This window comes from Sus scrofa, chromosome 17 (assembly GCF_054392235.1).
Source record: "Sus scrofa isolate SSC_HxYL_T2T_F1_AM1 chromosome 17, Sscrofa_HxYL_maternal_Yorkshire_Landrace_v2.0, whole genome shotgun sequence".
NCBI lineage: Eukaryota > Metazoa > Chordata > Mammalia > Artiodactyla > Suidae > Sus > Sus scrofa.
This window is the reverse complement of record NC_139399.1, coordinates 14,943,441-14,961,013: the sequence shown is the minus strand read 5'-3', so window position 1 is coordinate 14,961,013 and position 17,573 is coordinate 14,943,441. Positions and strand designations below refer to the sequence as shown.

Here is a 17,573-nt window from a genome sequence, read left to right as displayed (position 1 = left end):
AGATGTTTTTAGTTGTCACAACTTGGGGGTTGGGAGTTGCTACCCGCCTCTAGCAGCAAGACCAGGGAGGCTCTACTACAATGCACAGGACACTCCACATATGAAGAATTATAGTGCTGAGATTAAGAAACCTTGTTTCAGCTAGAAATCTAGACTTGCAGCTCAGGAACTTTTAACCTTCTGTTAGAATCAACTATTGAACCTCGGTGACACCATCTTCAATGTCTGGGTTTCGGCACAGCTGTTAAATGTCACATGCTATTTGATTAGCATCTTAGACCTCCAAATTAGATCTAAGCTCACAGAAAACCTAGAAGTGAGGTCTATGAAGGCATTTTTGGGGCTGTGGCATTTTTCAATGTCTTTTGTTTAGAGCTAAACTTGTAGAAGGGATTCAATAAATATTCGCTGAAACAATGAAGAAATCCAGGAAGATTCTTTCTCTAGGCTGTAGAAATATTTGTCTGACTGAATCAAATCATGTTCTGTCTTGAGGTCTCCATCCCTCTCCTATCTCCCCTCCCCTTCTGCATCCTCTAAGCTGTCATACAAATCACCTTCCCTCTTATCTTTTCAATTATTACACTCTATTAGCTTCATCTTCACTATCTTCAAATCTGCTCAAAAATCTTACTTTTAGAATAAATCCTGCTACCAGCCTTTTTAAACTCATTTCTTTTATTGCTAAGCTCTGGAGTAATTGCTGGCTCCAATTCCTCTACTTGCACAGTGTGCAACCTTTTGAAATTTCAGTGGATTTCCCAAATCTCTATAAATACTGCTCATCTAAAATTCAATACTGGCTTTCTAATTGCAAACTGAGAAAAGGCTAATGTATTTCCCGTATCCTTGACCCTGCTAAAGAATTTGATAGGTGTTTATCCCCTTCATGAGATTCCTTCCCTTAATTTCCATGAGATTGTGTGTTCTGTCTTTTCACTTTGACCCTTAAATACCTGTTTCGATCTTCCTTGGAGGGAACTCTCCATCTTCTGTCTTCCTCAACCAAATTTTTTTCTGAGATTATGTTGTTTTCTGGGGTTATTTTTCTTTTTCTAAGTTTTCTCCCCTGGTTTTCTCATTTATTTCTCTGTGAATAACTAAAATATTTCCACCATCAAGCTTTCACTGTATTTTAATTTTTTTACACATATATGTGTATATATATGTGTGTGTGTGTATATATGTACATATATATATTATTTTTCTCATATTATCCTCCATCATGTTCTATCACAAGAGACTGGATATACTTTCTTGTTCTATACAGCAGGATCTCATTGCTTATCCACTCCAAATGCAATTGTTTCCATCTATTAAGCCCAGATCCCAGTCAATCCCACTCCTGCCCCCTCGCCCTTGGCAACCACAAGTCTATTCTCAAAGTCCATGAATTTCTTTTCTGTGGAAAGATTCATTTGTGCCATATATTGGATTCCACATATAATTGATATCATATGATATTTTTCTTTCTCTTTCTGACTTACTTCACTTATTATGAGAGTCTATAGTTTCATCCATGTTGATGCAAATGGCATTATTTTGTTCTTTTTTATGGCTGAGTAGTATTCCATCATGTATATATACCGTATTTGCTTAATCCATTCATCCGCCAATGGACATTTAGGTTGTGTCCATGTCTTGACTATTGTGAATAGTGCTGCAATGAACATAGGAGTGCATATGTCTTTTTCAATGAAAGTTTTGTCTGGATATATGCCCAAGAGTGGGATGGCTGGGTCATATGGTAGTTCAATATTTAGTTTCCTAAGGTATCTCCATACTTTTTTCCATAGTGGTTGTACCAATTTCTAATCTCTGGCTAACCATGTCTACTGTTACTTCAAACTCAACATACATGAACAGGAACAACTATTTTCTCCCCATCCTTTCCCACTTCCTTCAACCCTCAGTGGCCAGAGGGTTCTATCTCAGGCCAGAGCTGATACAAGAAACCTTCTTTCTCTGAGCATACTCTATACTTAAACCATCCTTGCCATATTGTCAAGTTATTGACCTAAGATCCTGAATTTCATCTGTCCCATATAAAATGCAGTTTTGCAGGACTAGCAATTCCACTGACTATCCTGGGGGGTGAGATCACACTTCAAAATAGTAGGTCCTGCTAAAGAAAGCAATTTCCCATAATGATATTTGGCAACATTCATGTGTCTATGCTGATACATACTACCTTATTTAATGAAAAAATTCTATGAACTCTGTGTTATTATTAAGTACATTTTACAAGTAAGATACCAAGGTAGAGTTAAGTAATTCATCTAATATTAACTGCTAGTAAAATAGCAAAGCCAGGATTTGAACAAAGGCTGTTTGGCTCAGGAGTCCATGCTCTTAGCCACTGTATTTTATTGTTATCTTAAGGCAGAACACATACAAGATTGATGGCCGATGATTGAGTGAACAGTATAGAATAAAAAGGCATACGTATTAAAGATGAGTATAGCAGGTTAAGCAGTGGCTCCTGAAAAGGTATGTCCAAGTCTCAATCCCCAGAACCTGTAAAGATGACATTATTTGGGAAAGGGTCTCTGTAGAAGTAATTATGGTAAGGATCTTGAGAGCTTTCTGGATTTTGAATAAACCCTAAATCTGATGATAAATGTCTTTTTATAAGAGGAAGAGAAAACACAGAGGCCCAGAAAAGGTGTCATGAAGATGGAAGCAGAGATAGGAGTAATGCATCTATACACCAATGAATGCCAAGCACTGCCAGCAAATATTCATCAGATTTACTTCCCTCTCCTCAGAAATATATATTTATATTTTTATACCCTCTCCCATTTTTTCAGAGCCTATGTCTTAAAAGTGAAATAAAAAGGATCTTGAAAATGTGAACTGATTGAGAACTTAACTTTTGAAGCTCAACTATCCCATATGAAAAACACACATATGAAAAATAAATATCTGAGAAATACATAGCTCTGATACACAACTGAAATACACATACAGCCCCGATATATTATATAGCTCTGATTTCATCCCATTTATCATTATCTTAATTTGGAAATCTAAATATCAAGTGTTTTTACTTTGTCACACATTAGAGACGTCTTGCAAAAGTAATCATGATCAGCACGCGTAGGACTCAGCAGCAAAAGGCAAAGAAGTAATGAAAACATTTTTAGGGCCAACATTTACTTAAGTATCACATCAATGCCACTTATTTCTAAACAAAAACAAAATGTTTACTTATACATTAACTAACTGGGCCAATTAATTTTTTCTCACTGATGGATACCTGCAGCAATTTAAAGATAGAATATTTTGAGGAGAGAAACCATGAAAAGTTGAAATGCATAAACAGAGAACTTGTTAATTTTATGCACCTTCATACCTAGAGATTGGGCTTCACCTATGCTCTTGTACAAAATACCCAACCTTGCAATGCTTGGATTTCCACCCTTATAAAATGTGGCAGAAGATGCCTCCGGCATTTCAGGAGAAAATCAGTGCCCCACGGAGTGTAAAATGCCATCCGTAGAGGCTGCCTGCCCTGTTCCCCCTCCTCCTCATTATCATTACTATCCTAGGAAGCTCTATGCTATGCTGATGTTGTTCCAGACGAGCAAATTAGAGTTATCCAGTGGATAAAATTGCACTTGTTTCCTTTCTATTTTAAATATCTGCTGGCCTGGGCTAAACCCCAGTCCTGACACAGTTAACATCTTTAAGGGATCCTACAGCTTCTTTGCTAAGTCATTAACCTACATACCTTCGATTATTCACTTAAACAATGTATTTACAACATTCTGTGTACCAGGAGGTATAAAGCACAAAAGGAAAAGGTACAAGCTTATTAAAGTCCATTTGTTGGAACTGGATATTATTTTTAGTTTGAATAAAATGTTAATTGGACTGGGAGTGTTTCTAGCAGTACATAAGATCTGTTCTGAATGAACAATATAAAATTTGATGGATTCATAAGCATGATTTCCTTGGTACCCACATCCATGCTTTTAGTTTTTGAAATAAATTGTATCATTTTTTGTTTAAAGTTCACATTGATAAAAAAAATCTCCCCGTATTTATAATTAATTTCTATATGGTTAACATAGATGTGGCTGATGAGCTGAATATGAAGGGTATTTGAATTAAGTCCACCACAGTGGACACATTAATAAGTTATTTCTATAGCTTTGAAAATGTCCATTGACAAATGAACAGATTAAGAAGATTAAGAAGATGTGGAATACTACTCAGCCATAAAAAAGAATGAAATAATGCCATTTGCAGCAACATGGATGGAACTAGAGACTCTTATACTGAGTGAAATGTCAGAAAAAGAAAGACAAATACCATATGATATCCTTTATATCTGGAATCTAATATAAGGCATAAATGAACCTTTTCACAGAAAAGAAACCCATGGACTTGGAGAACAGACTTGTGGTTGCCAAGGGGGATGAGGGGGAGTGGGATTGACTGGGAGTCTGGGGTTAATAGATGGAAATGATTGCATTTGGAGTGGATAAGCAATGAGATCCTACTGTATAGCACAGGGAACTATATCCAGTCACTAGAGATAGAACATGATGGAAGATAATGTGAGAAAAAGGAAAATGTGTGTGTGTGACAGAGAGAGAGAGAGAGAGACTGGATCACTTTGCTGTAGAGTAGAAATTGGCAGAACACTGTAAATCAACTATAATGGAAAAAAACAAAAAAATTCTTTAAAAAAAATCCAAAGGAGAAATAGAAATGCTTATTACCCTCTGTTCTCACTAAACCTAGTTTCCTTATCTGTAAAAATAGGAGTGATAAAGATATGTCCCTTTATGTTTGATTTTAGGACCAGAAAATAAGTAATTGGTAATTTTAGCAATTATTAATGATTATATAAAATTATATATAGTACATAAAGTTATCTAACAATTATATATAATATAGTTACGTATATATAATTAAGGCACTGTGCTATGCTCTGAAAAAATGTAAGCTGGGCAAGATATAATCATTAACCTTGCATAAGTTTTCTACTGCTGCTTTAACAAGTTACCACAAATTCAGCATCTTAAAAAAACACAAATTTATTATCTTAGGTCAAAAGTCTGCTGCTCATCCCATGGGGCTAATATCAAAGCAGCCTGGCTGGGTTCCTGTCTGGAATCTCTGTTTCCTTATCTAGGTTGTTGGCAGAGCTCAAGTTCTTGCAGTTTAGGACTCAGGTTCCCATCTCCCTCCTGGCTATAAATGAGGACCATTCTCAGCTTCTAGAGGCCACATCCTTTGCCTCATGGCCCCTTCTTCTATTCTCAAAACCAATAGCAGTGGGCTGAGTCTCTTTCACGTCACATTTCTCTAACCCATCAGAAAAGACTATCACCTTTTAAAGGCTCTCGTGATGAGACTGGACTCAGGTGCGTAATCCGGGACAATCCCACTCCTGAGCATGTATCCAGACAAAACTTTCATTCAAAAAGATACACATACCTCTAGGTTCACTGCAGCACTATTCACAATAGCCAAGACATAGAAACAACCTAAATGTCCACAGACAGATGAATGGATTAAGAAAATGTGGTACATATACACAATGGACTACTACTCAGCTATAAAAAAAAATGCCATTTTCAGCAATATGGATGAAACTGGAGATTCAGGAATTAAGTAAAGTGAGTCAGAAAGAGAAAGACAAATGCCATATGGTATTACTTAAGTGTGGAATCTAAAATATGGCACAAATGAACCTATCTACAAAACAGAGTTAGATTCATGGACATAGAGAATAGACTCATAGCTGCCAAAGGGGAGGGGGAAGGAGTGGGATGAACAGGGAATTTGAGGTTAGTAGATGCCAACAATTACATTCAGAATGGATAGGCAGTGAAATCCTACTGTATAGCACAGGGAACTATATCCAGTTTCTTGGGATAGACCATAATGGAAGAGAGTATGAGAAAAAGAATGTATATATATGTATGACTGGGTCACTATGCTCTACAGCAGAAATTGACACAACACTGTAAATCAACAATACTCTAATAAAAATAAAATAAAGTAAATGCAGCAAGTATATAAATAGCCACAAAAGGCAGAATTTACATCTTGCTATAGAAAACTACAAAGATGATATTCAATGTTGATTGTCTAATTAGAAGTAATAAACCATTCCTTACTCATAAATTAAAAAACTTCAAAAGCTGATTTTCGTCTCCTTTGTAAGGGGCTATTTTCTGTCATCCCGATTTCCTTTAGCCTCTCTTTTCTCAGTCCTGCTTCTGTTAAAGCTGTAAATGTGAAATGGAAATGCCATTTTTATCAGGAGGAAAACCATTTTCCAGTTTTAAAAATATAGCTCCTAAACTGATGGACTTAGGCATTCAGAGTATTTTGCAAATAATCAACTTTAAGCCTTTTTTTGAAATGTTATTTTGTGGATTTTTCCACAGAAATTCTCCTGTTGCTTCTTTCTTTACCCTTCAGAGATTATGACCAGAGGTTAGTTATCTAACTTTGGTTTTCCCCACTGTGGCTGAATTCTTGGGAACATTGCCAGTATTAGCAGATGATGCTGTATTCCTCCTATCTTGTTTATTTTTTCCTTTTCATATCTCTATCATTATCATCCGTTGCCCTTCATCACAACTTAATTCTACACTTCGGCTCAATCACTGCAGTATTGTGGGGGATTTTTTTCTTGATCCTTATCTAGATGTACTGAATTTTTCTTCCTTTAAGTATAAAAATATTTCCTTCCATGACTTGAGTATTCTACTTCTAGGTCTTTTCAACGTAAGCCATATAAACATGTGTGTGTGTGTGTGTGTGTGTGTGTGTGTGTGTGTGTGTGTGTCTGTGTCTGTGTATTTTCCATCTCTTCCTTTCTGCAGGGTTTCACAGAAAAACAACTTAAAAAAATTCTGAGATCAAACTGGTTAATATCTAGCTGGTTTCATATAAATAAAATAATTTTAAGAAAAAAATTAGACTGGGATTTGTGATGGAAAAAAAAAAATAATTTTAACAGCTTGTGAGCCTAGTAACCTGAAGACAGGAAGCATTTCCTTTAGCATTATATAAGACAAATCCATCATTTGCAAGCTCAAAAAAAGTGTACTTTGGAGCAATATTGAATTAAAAAGGACCAAAAATATTAAATTACACAAACAGAAAAAACATAGCATGTTTGAGTGTGTAGGTTTTGAAGTCCAGTAGTTGGGACTTAGATTCAAACTCTTTCACTTACTATCTATTAGAGTTTAGGCAGATAATGTAAAGGGTTTAAAACATGTTTCTCATTAGATAGAAGAAAGTAATAACATCCACCTTGGATGGTAGCCATAAAAACTAAATGAGATAATATATGTAAAATATTTGACATATGCTAATTACTCAATAACAGAGTTTAAGATTTGCTCAGATGTGGTTTCAGAAGAACTAGACCTAGACTAGCAACTAACTAAGCAATGGTGAAGAGGAGGGTGAGGAAATGACATGACGGTGTGGCCTGTTTTGTGCATCTGACATTTTATGCACAAGTGCTTTGTGCCTGGAATTGTGTTAAGAGCCTAAATGTATTATATCTTTTAATTATCACACTAACTATGATAGAGGCATGGTAACATGTTTAACGGAGGAGAAAAAAATCTTTTAGTTCATGAGGAGTAACGCCTAGTGCACACTATTAGTTGGAAGTAAACAGAACATACAAACCCTGGTTTCTGACCCCAGAACCTGTATGTTCACATTTTTCAAACTAAGCTATCATTTTCCGCAAAAAAGCAGCCCCTTCTCCCGACATCTCAATGCCTCTCAATAGAATGAAATTCTTAGTGGTTCCTTTTCTGAAGTTAAATAAAAGAAAATAGGCCTGTATCACTGATACAACCAAAGTAAAGCAGCATGTTGCTTATTTTACCTATTGCAGCATCATAAACAATCCCAGCACACAGAGACTTCAGCAGCTGTTTCATTAGCTCTTGATTCTGTGGACTGGCTGAGGCTCTGCTGGGTGCTTCTTCTGCTGTCTCACTGGGAGTTTCTCTGCCGTTGCAGACAAATGGAGGCTGGAGAAGGTGTGGCTTCATGTTTAGCTCCCTAATGACCCTCCCACAGGTTACATATCTAAAAAGGAGGTAGAATTTATTTTTTTGAAGAGTTTTATATTTATAGTTTTATATTTATAGTTTAGAGCGTTTCCACACAACCCACACCCCATTCCCCCTATGACTAACATCTTACTTTAGTTTGGTACAGCTGTTGCAGCTAAACCAGTCATGATGCATAATTATTAACTAAAGTCCATACTTGTGGGGTTTTTTAAAGTTTTTATTATAGTTGATTTACAATGTTCCGTCAATTTCTGCTGTACGGAAAAGTGACCCAGTCATACATACATATATATATATACACACATACATTATTTTTCTCACATTATCCTCCATCCTGCTCCATCAAAAGTGACTACATATGGTTCCTTGTGCTATACAGCAGGATATCATTGCTTATCCACTGCAAATGCAATAATTTCCATCTACTAACCCCAAACTCCCAATCCATCCCATTCTTTCCCCTTCCCCCTTGGTAACCACAAGTCTGTTCTCCATGTCCATGAGTAGTTTGTTTCTTTTCTGTAGATAGATTTATTTGTGGCATATATTCGATTCCAGATATAAGTGATATCATATGGTATTTGTCTTTCTTTTTCTGACTTATTTCACTTAGTATGAGAGTCTCTAGTTCCATCCATGTTGCTGCAAATGGCATTATTTTGTTATTTTTTATGACTGAGTAGTATTCCATTATATATATAGACATTATATAGGCAATATTTTGTTATTGTTTATGGCTGAGTAGTATTCCACTCTGTGTATTCATGTGTGTGTGTGTGTGTATACACACACACACACACACACACACACACAGAGACTTCTTAATCTATTCATCTGTTGATGGACTTTTAGGTTGTTTCCATGTCTTGGCTACTGTGAATAGTGCTGCAATGAGCATAGGAGTGCATGTATTTTTTCAATGAAAGTTCATCTGGAGTGGGATTGCTGGGTCATATGGTAGTTCTATATTTAGTTTTCTGAGGTACTTCCATACTATTTTCCATAGTGGTTGTACCAATTTACATTCCCACCCACAGTGAAGGAGGGTTCCCTTTTCTCCACTCCCTTTCCAGCATTTGGGGTTTTTATTTTTTTTTATTTTTATTTTTTTTTGTAGTTTTAGGCATATGGAGATTCCCAGGTTTGTGGTCAAAATCAGAGCTGTAGCCACTGGTCTATACCACCACCACAGCAACACCAGATTCAAGCCATGTCTGTGTCCTACACCACAGCCTATGGCAATGCTGGCTCTTAACACACTGAGCGAGACAAGGGATTAAACCTGAGTCCTCCTAATACTAATCAGATTCATTTCCACTGAGCCATGATGGGAACTCCCAGCAATTGTTATTTGTTGACATGTTAATGATGGCCATTCTGACCAGTGTGAGGTGGTACCTCACTGTAGTTTTGATTTGCATTTCTCTAATAACTAGTGACGTTGAGCATTTTTTCTTGTGCCTGCTGGCCATCTGTATATCTTCTCTGGAGAAATGTCTTGTATTTTTTTCTTTCCTTTTTCAGATTTCCTTACTTTATACCTAATGTCCTTTTTTGTTCCAGGATCTCATCAAGAACACCGTATTGTGTTTCGTTGTCAAGCCCTTAGACCCCTCTTAGTTGTGACACTTCTGGTCTTGCAGTTTTTGTGATGTCTTGTCCTCCAGGTCCTTTCCACATAATCTCCCCGCCACACACACAAACTCTTACATGCATCATACAGGATAATCTGGATTCCATACCTAGTGGCTCAAGGCTCTAAGATGAAGGCAGTGGAAGTTATCACAGGCTGAGGCCTGGGCTCAGAAGTCCTACAACATCACATCCTCCTTATCCTCTTAGTCGAAGCCATCACAGAATTCAAGGGAGCCAGCAAAGGTCAGAGCAGCATGTACAGGGATCATGAACAGAACTGTTAAGAGTCATCTTTAGAGGCGCGTTACCACACAATGCCAGGCAAACACTATTGATTGTTTAGTTGATGTTTAAGCAGGTAATGATGAAATCATTACAATGAAGTGAAAACAAAATGGCATATTGATATTGAATTCAAATTCCTATGTAAGCTCTATATCTCAAAATCAATCGTTGCCATGGGGCAACCTCTTAACACAAATACATATTTTCTCATGGAATGTAATCACTCATAAAAATGTCTAATGTACCACATATAAATGTGGTACTTTTTTCCTTTGGTAAATATAGAAATCACGTGAATGCTCACAGTAAAGTTAGTCTTCACTTTTACCATAGACTGAGGAACTGTGGCTCTCTTTAGAAGTCTAGGTTGTCTCCAGGCATAAAAATGGAAATATGGATATTATGACAACACGGCCTGAATTTTCTGCTTTGCAGACGCCAGATTTATTTTTAAATGGTGTGAATCAAATCTGTGCTGAGAGGCCAACTTCAAAATATAAAAGAAAAATTGGCAATGGAAGGATTTTGCTGGTTTGGCTGAAGTGAAGTGCTCTGCAGCATTTCATTCTAGTGGAGTGTCTGACTGTGAAAATCTTTCCAATTGTAATTCTCTTTGGCTTGCCAAAAGGGGATTATGAATTAAAGTTAATGTTGCAGGAAATGTCACCTGTCCTTTGAAGGAAAATAATAAATCAAAATGGCTTTGTTCCTCATATTTAAAAGGAAAAAAATGTCGATCTACTTAGGGGTCTCCTCTCATTCCTTGACAAAACAGGTAAATAAATACAGCAGAATTTCATTGTGGCTTTTCATGTTAATTCTTGCTCACCTCTAAACAGGGAAAGGGAATTTTTTTCAATATACATTCATTAAGAAAAGAGAAAAATAAGAACAGAGAGATAAAGAGAAGGGAGATGAAGAGAGTAGCATGACTCCAGAAGTAGAATTCTTCACGTCTGAATTAAGAAAAGCTCTATTGAAAAGATGTTTTCTTCCTTTCATGGATATCGGGGTATAAATTCAAGAATAAAAAGTAAATAAAAACAGAATCTGGAGACTGATTCCTCAAAGACTTTAAGTATTTATATATTATGTTTTAAGGAAATAAAAACAAACCTACAAAACCAGCACAATAGAGCTCAAAATTATCTGTATTTCTTTTGCCTCAATGTTTTTTCAGGGGTTTTTAGCAATAAATGTTGCCTGTGATGAGTTTTTATCACTTTAGAGAAAGAAAGTGATGTTTCTGGCTTATGTAGACACCATGCCCACAGTGATACAACTTATTTGTAAAAAGATAATTAGCAATGCTACTTTTTACATATTAATCTGAAAAGGCAGAAAAGCAATTTGGTAGTTGACGCCGCTACCTTGAACTCCACTTGTTGTTTTAATCACCTCTAAATAATATTTGGAATATTAATGGGTTGACAAATTTAGAAATGGCCATAGACTTGAAAGATGGAAGATAATGGATTATGACATTTGCTTACTAATATTGCAATGATGTGATTTATGAAATTAAAAGAAACCTATAAACCAATTATAAAGGACCTATAGAATATTTATAGAGTGTTATTTCTTTGACCGTGTATTCCCTGGTATGGTTTGGAAGAATATAAGCAACTTTTTAAATGTGGTTTTAAAATCGGGACACATTGCATTGTATATTTTTAGTTATTGGTTTGTAACTGAATAACATACACTGAATCAAATACAACTGGACATTTTCATTTGAATAATACACGCACACTAAATATACATTCTCTTTTTTTATCAAGCCAGAGTGATGACTCAAACAAATAGCAACTTTTGGGTATAGTGAGGACACAGACTTGTAATCTTGTTCTGCCCCTTCTCTATCACCGAGATTAAGACGTTTCCCTTGTAAAACATCTTATATTGTTTCTATATTGAGATAAACCATAAAACAGTTATCAGATTAGGAGGAAGTTAACAACTTAAAGTTCTGATTTCGAATCAAAATAAAATGATAATGGATAGACCATAAATATATACATAAAAATGTACCCACACATAAAAATAGATACATACATACTTATAGATACACATACCCACACACACAGATTGACGGAAACATAGATGCATAGATAGACAGAACCCTCAGTCAAAACTTGCATAAATTTACATAGCTGCTATGTCTTGATTTCTTCCTTGACTTGGATTTCCAGATATATAGAGCAAATTAAAAAAAAAATTTATTTTAACTATGTTACTGTTCAACCTTATCATCATTGAGGGTTTAGGATTATCTATTTAAATTTTGTGATTAGCCATATTGATTCTGGGTCAGTTCCTCACCTCTCTATCATCTCATCTGAATTTTTACTGGCAACGAAAAGGCTCTTTCCTTTGTAGGAGCAAAATCTGAAGAGAGCCAAATCTTCCTAGACTGGATACATTCCCCAAGGTTTTTCAACACTTCTGCATATAATCTACTCCACTGCTCACAGCACCCAGTGAGACTCCAATAAATGTTGTTGATGGACTGCTTCCTACCTAGTTAGAAATGGGGGGGGGGATTAAACATACTTTTGGTATATTTCCTAGCTTCAATATTTTAACATTTTAAAGGAGCTAAGTGTGGTTCAAAATGGTGTAAGCCATTTCAATTATGTTGCCAGAAGAGTCTGAGAACAATAAAATGATATAGAGATGGAGCAGAAAGTAAGAGAACTGGCTTTAAAAGTCAAATTACCTGGTGTTTCTCTCTCAACACTTCGACCCAAATTTAAGGCATTAAATCTAATTTCAAAATGTGATTACATACGGAAAGCACAAAACACATCCATGCATAAACAAAAGCAGGGGTTAGGCCGAAGGACACACCATTCTTTGGTCAAAATGTGGAAGTTAATTATAAAATGTACATGAATAAAAAAAAGAAATATAAAATGGGAAAGTTTTGAAATAGGACATTTTGAAGTCAATACATTACTTTTGTACTCTCTTCAACAAAAGCAATCATTTTTGAAACTCCTTGAGTATTATTCAGATAATAAAAAATATGTTTCCTGAACAATTGTAAAATACCAGGCTTTGGCTATGCTTCTTGAAAATAATGATATCAATAAATAGAAAAGGGAAAACTGCAGCTCATATGACTGTCAATAGTATATAAAAATATTTCGTTTCATTTTTCCCTATATGTTAATTTTTCTTTCTCTATTCATGTTTAAAACTGTAAGTACTCTGGAAACATTTTGATTATATTTTACAAAGTTTGATTTTTTTCTATCTTCAGAACTTAAAAGATTTTCTATAGTTTCTATTGTTCTTTAGTCTTCTAATTAAAATTTTCTTTAACATGACTACAATATACAGGTTGTATTATTAACATAGGTAATTTAAAGATTTGGAATAAATTGATCACTTAAATTCAGATCTAAATGATCATATTAATGAACATTTAGATAGTTTTCATGACATATTTAGCTGTAATAGTAGGAGGAGACATGACAATATATGGAGGAATTATAGTTCCATATGATACAATTTGTCATCTTCCTTGTGTGAAACAATCTAAACTTGAAAGTATATGGCTTTACCAAATCGAGGTGAAAAACTGCTTTAAAAATGAAAGCTTGCTTTACATCAGTAATTTGTCAGTGTAAATTTCACACTGGAGAACAATAGCTAAGCAAACGAATTCTCTTCAGTGAAATTAATTTGTGTATGCAGACATAGGGTATGTATGTTTCTAGCAAATCTTTGCCCACAAAGAGCTACTAACATCTCTGCTATGATGGGTCAGAGGATTATAGATATTTGGGGGTCCCTTTCTTCCAATTCTCTTGCCCATTTTCCTCTTGGTTCCTTTCAATTCCTATCCATCCTCCAGAGTCCAATGAAGTGCAATTATAACTCTAGACCAAAATAGATTTCTGAGAACTGGATGCTGTTGACTGAAATAGAAACACATGGGAGAGCTGTGAGTTTCAGTTATATTGGGAGCCTCACTGAGGACCAGAGACTGGAGACAGCCTCTGAGATAGCCCTGAGGAACTCCTACAAAGGGGTGAAGGAGATCAGCATACATGTGATTTTGGAGAAAGGGTGTGGGCACTCAAGCAGACATCTTCATAGAAGGTAGCTGCTAGTTAAGAGGAATCTTAGTTAATGACATTAGCAATTTTCTAAATAAGGGAAGATGCTAGAAATTGGGTTCAAAATTTTTTCTCCTAAAAATATCTATCCGAAGGCCTGCTCTGCCAGAGCGCAGTTCCATCATTCCTGATCTGCACCCTGAACTCCTTTCAGGGTATGTTGAAAGTCAGCTCAGTGACTACAGTGGCCAGTGACTCAATCCTTGTAGAGCCAGATGGCGAGCAACACTCTTTGGTTGGCAATGCGCAACCACGGTTTATTTTCTGATGCTATTTGCCAAACATGTTTTCTTCAGCTACTGAAATTAGCATTCCAACAGTAACAGAAATTGCTAAGTATTTCATCAACATTCACACAACTATGTTTGCAGTCCTTTGAAGCCTTGCATGAGCATCAGCCTCTCCAAGGAAATGAACTTATTTGCCCTCACTATCAATTGCCAGTTTCAATCAGCTTTGCCTCCCATTTCCACAAGGAATCTTCCCATTAATACCTAGCAACTCAAAGGACGGTAGCCTTGGCATCACCTGGGAGTTAGAAATTCATAACTACTCAACTAGAATCTGCAATTTAGTAAGGTCCATAAATTCATGTGCAAATGGAAGATTGGGAAGCACTGATCTTTTCTTTCTTTTCTTTTTATTTATTTTTTTTATTTTTTATTTTTAGACCCACACGGGCGGCACATGGAAGTTCCTAGGCTAGGGGTCGAATTGGAGCGGCAGCTGCCAGCCTACACCACAGCCACAGCAACTGGGGATCTGAGTCACATCTGCAAACTACACCATAGCTCATGGCAATGCCAGATCCTTCCCTACTGAGCAAGCCAAGGATCAAACCCACATCCTTATGGATATTAGTCGGATTCATTACCACTGAGCCACAACAGGAACTTCCTGGGAAGCACTGAACTAAATGCATCCACCATCATAAATAGGACAGCAATGCTGCTTCCAATCTTTAGCTCTCTTTCTATTGCTTGCAAAGATCTTGTCTGGACTTGTGTGCATGATTTCTCTTGTGGAAGACCTCTTTCAGATCTTAATTCCTTTCACACCCCTCCCTTACCTGGGCAGGACAAAAAGGTACAGTTACATACCCCTATAACCCCAGAGAGAACCTACCTTGGTACCAATGCCTACTGCAGGAGTATCATCCTCAGAGGACTAAAGATTTTTAAGAGTTTCACTAAAGATCAAATATACTTATATGTGTATGTGTGTGTGTGTGTGTGCATGTTTGTGTATGTGCATGTATTTTATCTCTCACCCCATTTTCACCCTCACAATTTTTCACATAACTAAAATAGGGGAAATTCGTTATTAAATACTTTTAAGAGGAAGTTTTTCTGCAAATATTACAATAACTATTCTCTTTATGTCATCCTTGTGAGAGAGATCATTGGCTTTATCCTAGATTAGAGACCTGGAATGGACTATCCATGGATTTTGAAAGTATTGTAAATTAGTTTTTCCCAAGCAACAATTATTTTTCTGTCCTAAAGTCTGCAGGAATTATAAGGCTTGAGGAAAAGAACCACTGGTAGTTTGGGAAGCTCTGACAAACAATTAAGTAGAGAATGATTTAGGACAAAGTTCAGTTCCTGGACAGACTCACTGCTGATTCTGATTTAAAAAAAAAGAAAAATGTTGCCAAGACAAAAATGCTCCTTCTGTTCTGCATAAGTGCCTTTCATTCGAACTTAACCAAAAAAAACAGTAATATTCAGAATGATAAATTGGATTATATAATTAGTGTTAAGTGGGTTCTAAAATATGGAAAATGTCTCTAACTTTCTTGGCTTTACCTAAAAATTGTTTGAACGAATGAGAGTTTTCATATGCATATATTCCTATGCAGTGTGGCTCTGACACCAATTGCAATTCAATATTCCACCTGGTAAAAACAATTTTCACTCATTTCTCCTCTAACTATATAACCTTCTTGAAAGCATTGCTCACTTCTCCTCTTTAGGAGCCTTTAAAATGCCTCGAATTTATCACAGAGTTATATGCCCAGGGAGGTTCACTACAAGAAACCTTGTATTTCAGCGGAGCAAAATTTGCCACCCTAAAATATTTGCCACCCTAAAATATCTCTTTGGCATGTGGCTTGTTTTGAGCTGAAAACAGTCAATGCCCAAAAGATTCAGGAAGAAACTTTGACCTCCGTCTTAGCTGCCCAAAGAATGTAGACAGAGGACTTGTTCCAGGCAGGGAGCAGTAACCATAGATAACTATAGTATAAACCAGGGGTATAGATAGGGAGAAACCTAGCAAAGCCTGTATGTTAAAAGCCCTTTCTGTGTCCCCTGTCTCTTCAGGGCCCAGCCAACTGTTGATTACCAAACCTTGCTTTTCCATTGGCCATGTCTTTTTGCCTTCCTCCCTTAAAGTTCCAAACCATTACCCCCAATAGCCTCTTTCGTCTTTAGCTGAAAGTAATATTTAAAGTGAGGATTTTGGCCACTTTGGCAAATTATTGTTTTCTGGAGTCTCTCCCATGTATACTATTGCACTTTTGTGTGATTTCTTTCCTGTTAATCTATCTCACATCAGTTTAATTTTCAGACCAGCCAGAAGAATCTAGTTGGGTAGAAGAAAAGATCTTCCTCCCAAAGGAATCTAAATGCCTATAAATAAGGCAGTGATTAGATTTTAAAAATTACACACTTATATAATGGAATATTTTGCAGTGAAAAAAAAATAGGAGATAAAATACAATTGCTGATTTGAAAAGATGTCAAGGTATGTTGTGAACTTTTAAAACACAAGGGAACATTGAAAAGCGAAATGTGTAATAATTCCTGTTAAAACTGCATGTACCCATGAACAGAGAAACATAGATTGATACTGATAGCTATAGACAAAAGATGGATAAATAAGTAGGTAGATAGGTAGGTAAGCAGGCTGGTAGGCAGATGGATATGGAAATAAAGATGGAGGTGTGTTCGAGAAGTTTTGAAAAGGAATCAATAGACACAGATAACAAATATTGCTAAGAAGTTCAAATTAAATGTGGGAAAGGAGACTTTTACTTTCCTCTAAATGCCTTTACACAGTGTCTGAATTTTTTCATGAATGTGTGTTACAGTTTTTAAAAATCATGTGTTTCAGAGTTCCTGTTCTGGCTCAGTGGGTTATGAACCCAACTAGTATCCCTGAGGAAGCAGGTTCAATCCCCAGCCTCACTCAGTGGATTAAGGATCTGGTGTTGCCATGAGCTGTGGTGTAGGTCACAGATGTGGTTCAAATCCTACATTGCTGTGGTTGTGGCATAGGCCAGCGGCTGCAGCTCCTCCAATTTGACCCCTAGCCTGGGAACATCCATGTTCTACAGGTGAGTCTCCTTAAAAAAAAAAAAAAAAAAAAAATGGAGTTCCCTTCTTCATTCTTGGCTCAGTGGTTAACAAACCATTCGGATGTGGGTTGGATCCCTGGCCTTGCTCAGTGA

The 17,573-nt window shown here is 36.4% G+C and overlaps 1 long non-coding RNA gene across 5 annotated transcripts in view; it reads right to left on the bottom strand.

Annotated features, from left to right (window-relative positions):
- Positions 1 to 17,573, bottom strand: part of LOC146395138 (uncharacterized) — a 547,588-nt gene that overhangs the window by 83,049 nt on the left and 446,966 nt on the right. The window contains exon 6 of one of the 5 annotated variants that reach the window (XR_014831887.1): positions 7,880 to 8,085. The exons of the other annotated variants lie outside the window; for them this stretch is intronic. This is a non-coding gene — a long non-coding RNA (uncharacterized LOC146395138). The remainder of the gene's footprint in view (positions 1 to 7,879; positions 8,086 to 17,573) is intronic. 5 annotated transcript variants of the gene reach the window in all.